The 6635-nt window shown below is 40.4% G+C and overlaps 1 long non-coding RNA gene across 3 annotated transcripts in view; it reads right to left on the reverse strand.

Moving 5' to 3' along the window:
- Positions 1-864: 864 nt before the first annotated feature.
- LOC109968353 (uncharacterized) overlaps positions 865-6635 on the reverse strand; it is an 8913-nt gene continuing 3142 nt past the window's right edge. Inside the window, exons 4-7 of one of the 3 annotated variants that reach the window (XR_002276087.1) lie at positions 4608-4974; positions 3576-3761; positions 3360-3396; positions 865-2148 (exon numbers count right to left, since the gene is read on the reverse strand). This is a non-coding gene — a long non-coding RNA (uncharacterized LOC109968353). The remainder of the gene's footprint in view (positions 2149-3359; positions 3397-3575; positions 3762-4607; positions 4975-6635) is intronic. The other 2 variants (XR_002276086.1, XR_002276088.1) reach the window with 2 other exon arrangements.

Raw genomic sequence — 6635 nt, forward strand, 5'->3', positions numbered from 1 at the left:
GAAGAGTATGATGCCAGAACAGTATGAATCATATACCTATGTAATGGAAAATGATGAATGAGAACTTGTCGATTACTAATTTAAGTAAAGTACATTGGCATCGAGTGCAAATGATTTCTGACTTCAGCATTTCCTTTAACACCCTTATGCAGAAGGCCCAAGTCAATAGAAGTCAGAGCAGCTAGAATCTATTTGAACCGGCCAAGTAAGCTGATTTGGATGTTTTTCTGTTGATGTTGATAATGGCTTTTTCTTCCCCCTTTAAGCTTTTAATATCCTTCCTGGCCTCAGGGTCATCAGCTCAGAGTGAGGTCTTATAATGAGGTAGCTGTGCAGATAGCATCTATCTCTGTGGAGGAGAGGAATTCTCTTCAGCGGGAGCAGCCACAATGACCTTCTTCTCATCTCAGGTAACAGCACCCAATTATGCCACCCAACTCGTGCATGCTTGAATAATGTTAAACTCTGGCAATAATGCTGCAAAGTCATGATTCCCCTCTAATTTCATGGCCATCCATCACATCCACTGTCTTTCTAGGGTAGCATCTCCATGAGGCTGTACTTAGGCACAGCTTCTTTGAGCTGAATGCTTTGTAACAGAGCTCTTGTTCCTGCACTGAGAAGAGAGGAGACTGGCTGAAGGAGCCATGACCATGGACACACAAGTGGAAGGAAAAATGATACGTGTTGTTCAAGATTTTTTTCAAATAAAAATCTGAAAAGTGTGGCGTGCATATCTATTCAGCCACCCTGAGTCAGTACTTTTACTGTTCACCACATATCATTTTCCTTCCATTTCACAATTATGCGATACTTTGTGTTGATCACACAAAATCCCAATAAAATGCATTTATTTTTGTGGTTGTAACGTGACAAAATGTGGAAAAGTTCAAGGGGTATGAATACTTTTGCAAGGCACCGTACATAAGAAGGACAGGCAATGTCTCCTTTGCCCTTACTATCTCCACTGGCTAATGTCTGCAGAATGAATTCATGAACTTCAATCCGCCACAGCACTGGGTGCATCCATATGAGAAGAGGCCACAGATGGCAGCTCATGTTAATTGTTCACCATTGTAATATGACACGCTCACAGTTGTGTGTGTTACAGTGTACAGCAGAACCTGCTGGTCTCTACTGATGCATCCGTTCTGGAATGACAACGGTTCCTGTGAAGCTGGTATGGGGCAGAGAGCTCTCACTCAGTCGTTACAATGGCACTGTCCAGCCAAATTAATCCTGAACCCATCTGCTGGCAGTGAGCTATGGAAAAGCCCGAGCTGATTACCTGAGCTGTAGAGAGGTGTGCTAATGTGGAAGGTTAAGCAACTAACTCCGTGGGTAGTACTAATTCCCATGGTCATCAACAATATACTGTGCTGCTATAATCAGTTAATGGCCCAAAAAAAAAGTTGTGAAAAACATGGAGACTGTTGTTTATCACTCAACCCCAAAATAATACCTGCCAAGGCACCATTAGTTGCACCAGCATTACTTCCCTGAAGACTGTCAATTCATTGAGTGCAGCAAAGTAAAACAGCAAATTTGAAAAGGCACATGGAATAGCAATGTGGTCAAAAATCGATCTGTGGAGAGCATAGTGTAGATAATTGAGTAGCTATTAGGTTAACCGGCTGGGTTTAAATGTCATAACATCTGCAAACAACACAGCTCCAGCAGAGATGACATTTGCTTCTCTGTCAAGTACGGCTTTAGATGAGGAGGACATGTGTTAACAGCAATTAAATGCTCGGTCCATTTAAACTACATGAAAACCAGCTCGGTCAATGATGACAACTTCAAGCTTCCTCTGGGTGGATTGAAGGATTCACCTAGCTCAGGATTAACTGGCTTTGTCGTCTTCTTGTACAATATAATGCATAAAAATGGATTAGACAAAAGGCACAGATTAAAAGAAAATAAAGTATTTCATAAAGTATTATCAGTATTTCTGAAATGCAGTGTATAAGAAATTCTCAGGAGCTCCTGGGACAAATGACCCTTCAGTAGTGTCTCATTTTCACTGTGACTTGACAGTCACATGGGTGCGTTGTAGAAAGTTGTGTGTTCTTGTGTGTGTTCTTTGCTCCCTTCATTGGAAGAATGTCTGTCATCCAGTACTGGAACAGCAAACTGACTTGGTTTCCTCTAAAACACAAAAAGACAGGGAACAACATTTCAGTTATGCAGACAACACAAAACCAGAGGAGCAGTGAGTGTTTTCACCAATGATACTTATGTGCTGGTGGATTTTCTGCAAAATAAATTAATTCTCCTGCCAGTGTGCAATATACTTCCTACCTCTCCTGCATGTAAATGTTGAACCTAACAGAGCTGTCTCACACTCAAGACAGAATCTTTTACTTACTGTATTCTCAAACAAACTAGAGTAGAGTAAATCTGGCCAGAACATAAAATGGGCTGTATAAAGGGAGCAAGTCAGGCCACTGCCATTCATGAGAAAAACTTCAGGGTGCAGAAAAATATGCTCAAAGAAAATCTGTAGTAGACTGAGGGAGGAGAGCTAGAGTAAACCTGCTTGAAGGCTTTCAAAGCAAATAGATTAGGTCCTGCATGGATGTGCGTAACATTAAAATACAGAATGATTTATCAAGGTGGAAGCTAATTTAAAAATATAAGTTTAAACTGTCATATTGCAGCATTACAAAATTTATGAAATGCAGCGAGAATGCTAACCTAGCAAAGATGAGCTAAATGGAACACATCTTAAATGATAAAGATTAATTTACAAGAATATATTTTTCTGCTTTGATACAAAGTGCTGGTAGAGTTGCATTTAAAAACAGTGAAAGGAAGCATGACTCATACAATATGAGGCGGGTTGAGGGGCATTAAGAAAAGCTTTTAGGCAGCTATGGAGCAGGTGCATGGAGAGGTTAGGCACAGCAAAATTTGTGAGATACTGTAGCAAACTGATTTTTATGCTGTGTCGTCTTCGCCAGCAGGGACAGACTGAGACAAGTGTCACTTGGTGGCCAGCGAGATGGCACTGGCCTGAATCTCCTGGCTGGTCTCACTCTTATTCACACACACACGTGTCAGCAAAGTCCCTGCTGATCCTATTATGCAGAAAGCTAGCCAATCAGGCAACTGCACAAACACACACACACAGGTCAAAAAGTGTCTGGGGACTGAAGAGATGTTTTGGCTTTTGACAGAGTTAAGGTAAGAGGAACAAGCTCAAACATGTTAGGTGACCTGTGTGTCAGCTGGAACATGCACAGCAAACCAAGGGCATATATGTACAGGTAAACACTAATGAAAGCAAGTAAGGGCAGGTACACAAAGATCAGTGTCAGGGCACACAGAATGGGAGGCAAGCAGAGGCAAGTATTCACCTGCAGGGACAGCTCAGTGAGGTTCCTGGGGCATATCCTTGCAAGAGGAGGCCAGTATGGACAGGGCAGGGTATGAATGCATGCAGCAGGCATGAAGCAACATTAAATACAAGTCAGGTTCTCATCACGTCTACTTCCATAACTAACCTTGTAACACTCTTCCTGGAAAATACAGGTTAAATGTTCAATGCTGTGCCCAACTGATGCATCACTGACCTGCAGACATGGAGTTGCAGTACAGCTCCTCTAGTGCCTTTTCCAGTCTGTCTCTTTCTCTTGAACAAAGGCCTTGAGACTGCAGAACTGCTTCAGGAGGAGAGTAGAGCTTACTTCAGCTGGATATGCGACGCAGTTCATCCACTGTCCCAGACAGGAGAGAAGGCTTGTCTACATGCAAAGAGGCTGAAGGACCACATAGGGCGTGAGAGGTGATCTGTTTACTAAAGGCTGCATTATTGTAACTTCAGTATCTAGTAGAGTGCAATTCAGCTGGAGCTGACAAAATAAAGAAATGTATATTCATAAATTGCACCTAATATACAGTTATATATACTTGACTCTGTGTCACCACAATAAAGGAAATGTTATAGTATAATTTTTTACTTACAAAACCAGACTGGGTGAATTATATTTGAGCTGTCTCACTCATTTACAAGACTGTGCTACTATATATAAAGCACCAAGGAGCGTTCTCTTATTCTGCTCACTGGTCATGGCCTAATCTTCAGCACACCCTGCAGATTAATGAACTTGTTTCTCTCAGAAAGTTCAAAGCCTTGATTAAAAGCTCACTGACTGAAGAGTGCGACTGTTTCCCATAGGCTGCATTTTGCATCATCAGTCTGTTGCAAAAAATCCTTCTATTAAGCAATTTATTTATTAACATTTATATTAAACACATTGCACCTTTAGTATTAATAGGACATATTTGCATGGTTTTCTTATAAATGAATGTTAAATACTGTCAATCAAGCTAAGCTGTTGCAAATGGCCACCAGCTGTTTGCAATAGCTTTCATTATTATGCAGAATTATGTTTGCAAACTTAATCTATGACTGGCACCAGCTTTGTGTGTGCTAACACCCTAAATGAAGAAGAAAAAAAAAATCACACTTTCATGGCATTTTTAATATGACTTATGTACGATATTAACAGTAAATGAGGGATATTGGAGCAGTAGCTTTAGCAGTGATTACAATATTTAGTCCAGAAAGAACAACAATAAAACAACCTCTGCACAGTACTTACAATCTGACAACTAGATTTCCAGTGTTGTCCTGAGAGTCTGACACCTCTGCAGCTCTCCTCCCGTTATCCTCCACCTCCCCATCATTTTGGAACATGTACCCCAGGGCAGCCTCCCGGGGCAGACCCATAGAGAGCAGCTTTTCTTTGTGCTGCCTGTTCTTCAGCTTTCTCTTCTTGTTCTTGCTAATATACCCTTATCCACAGGAGCTTGACTGAACTGACTCCTGCTGGACTCGCTCCCTGCAGCTGCTCCATCTTGAGTCTTGATGAGGAGTTGGTTTCCTTTTCCTTCTTCTCCTTTTTCTCTTCTGCTCTTCTTCCTCGTTATCTTTGTCTAGTTCTTCGTTGCTGTCGTGGACAATCTCCTCTGTGGGCAACAACTGTCTTGGTTAGTTTCAAAACATCATTAAAACGTCATCCATTACAGTCTTGATAAGCACCTGCACTCAAGTATAAGAGGAACAGATCTAGTTGGTCACCTTGCAATCTGGAAGAAGCTAAAGAAATGTTGAAAAAGACTAGCTAAAACCAGTAGGGCATCTGAATTCCAGTAGTGTCCAATAATGTGGCATCGAGGGCTAAGAGACTGTGCGTTTCCCTCTAGCCATTCACTATGCCAGCTGTTTTCGCTAATGAGGTATTCTGTCTTTTCCACTGACTGCATTCTATTCACACAATAGAATGGTGTCTCATTGAAAAGCAAACAGACAAACTAGAGACCACAGGTGATTAATTAAAATACAGTAGAATCTGTATACTGTGATGTACTGCAGTGCCTCTTGACAGGATAGTACACAGATTCCTGTATTTACTCATTTGAATGTGTTCTGCAATGATCGTGCAATAAAATCTACATCTCCCACACTGCTGGTAAATGTCATTTATTATGAATACAGCACCATGAAAGATTAATTAAATATGGGAATGAGGTCAAGGTCAAAGTGTTTATTGTCATATGCAGTTAGGAAACGTGTTTCCCTGTACAATGAAATTCTTACTTTGCCGTCCACATGAATGCCACAAAAATACAAGTGCAATATAAAGTAGATAAATAAGTACCACAAAATCTAAGGCACTTTAAGCAACAAATGCAGCAATATAATAAAAATATATAAGAATATAATATAGAAAGATGATGAAAATGATGTTGAGGTTTGGCATTAGGTTTTCATTGTCCCCCCCACACACACACACGTTTCTCCCACCTTCTGGAAATCGTCATTCTGGCTCTTCATGTTCTGTTTTACCTTTGCAGTTTGATGTTTTTTTTTTTTTTACAGTTTACTGTTAAAAATAAAATTTTATCACAGCGTTAAATCCCTTTTATGTAATGTCTTATTACAGTCTTTAGCTTATCCAGGAATGACTACAGCTTAAGTGAGACCCCATGCATAAAAGAGGCTCTCCACCTTGTTGCACCTGCCTCTCCTTAACAACTTGAGAGGCCTTTTAGAGCTCAAAGAACCCAGCTCCCATTGAAGTCTTAGTGATTTGTTCACATTTACAGGAAGTAGACTGGCCAGCAGCCAAGCAGCTGAGAAAGTGGCAGTGCACTGACCAGAAAAGTGGGAAAAAAGAGCACACAAAAGAATCCACACCTCATTTTAATCTAACATGGGCTGGAGTGACAAACTTGTCTTTATGAGCATTAGTTTAGCAAAAGATGAAAGTGAACCTGAATGTGTTGTCATCATGTGGTACACAGTCTTGGAACCATGTACAGTGGGAAGAAAAAGTATGTGAACCTTTTAGAATTTCATGGTTTTCTGCAAAAAATGTCATCTGATCTTCATCTAAGTCAAGAGTACTGATGAATATAATGTGCCTAATATAAGAACACAAAAAAATCTGATCTTTAATGTCTTTGAGAACAACCATAAAAACCTCATAGTGCTACAGGAAAAAGTATGTGAACCCTTGAGTTAAAGATCTCAAAAAAGCTAAATGAAGTCAGGTGTTAGCATACCTGGAGTCTTGTTAAGAAAATGAGTTTGGAGGTGTGGACTAGAGCTACTTTGACAGATAAAA

The sequence above is a fragment of the Monopterus albus genome, unplaced genomic scaffold (genome assembly GCF_001952655.1).
Source record: "Monopterus albus unplaced genomic scaffold, M_albus_1.0 scaffold147.1, whole genome shotgun sequence".
NCBI lineage: Eukaryota > Metazoa > Chordata > Actinopteri > Synbranchiformes > Synbranchidae > Monopterus > Monopterus albus.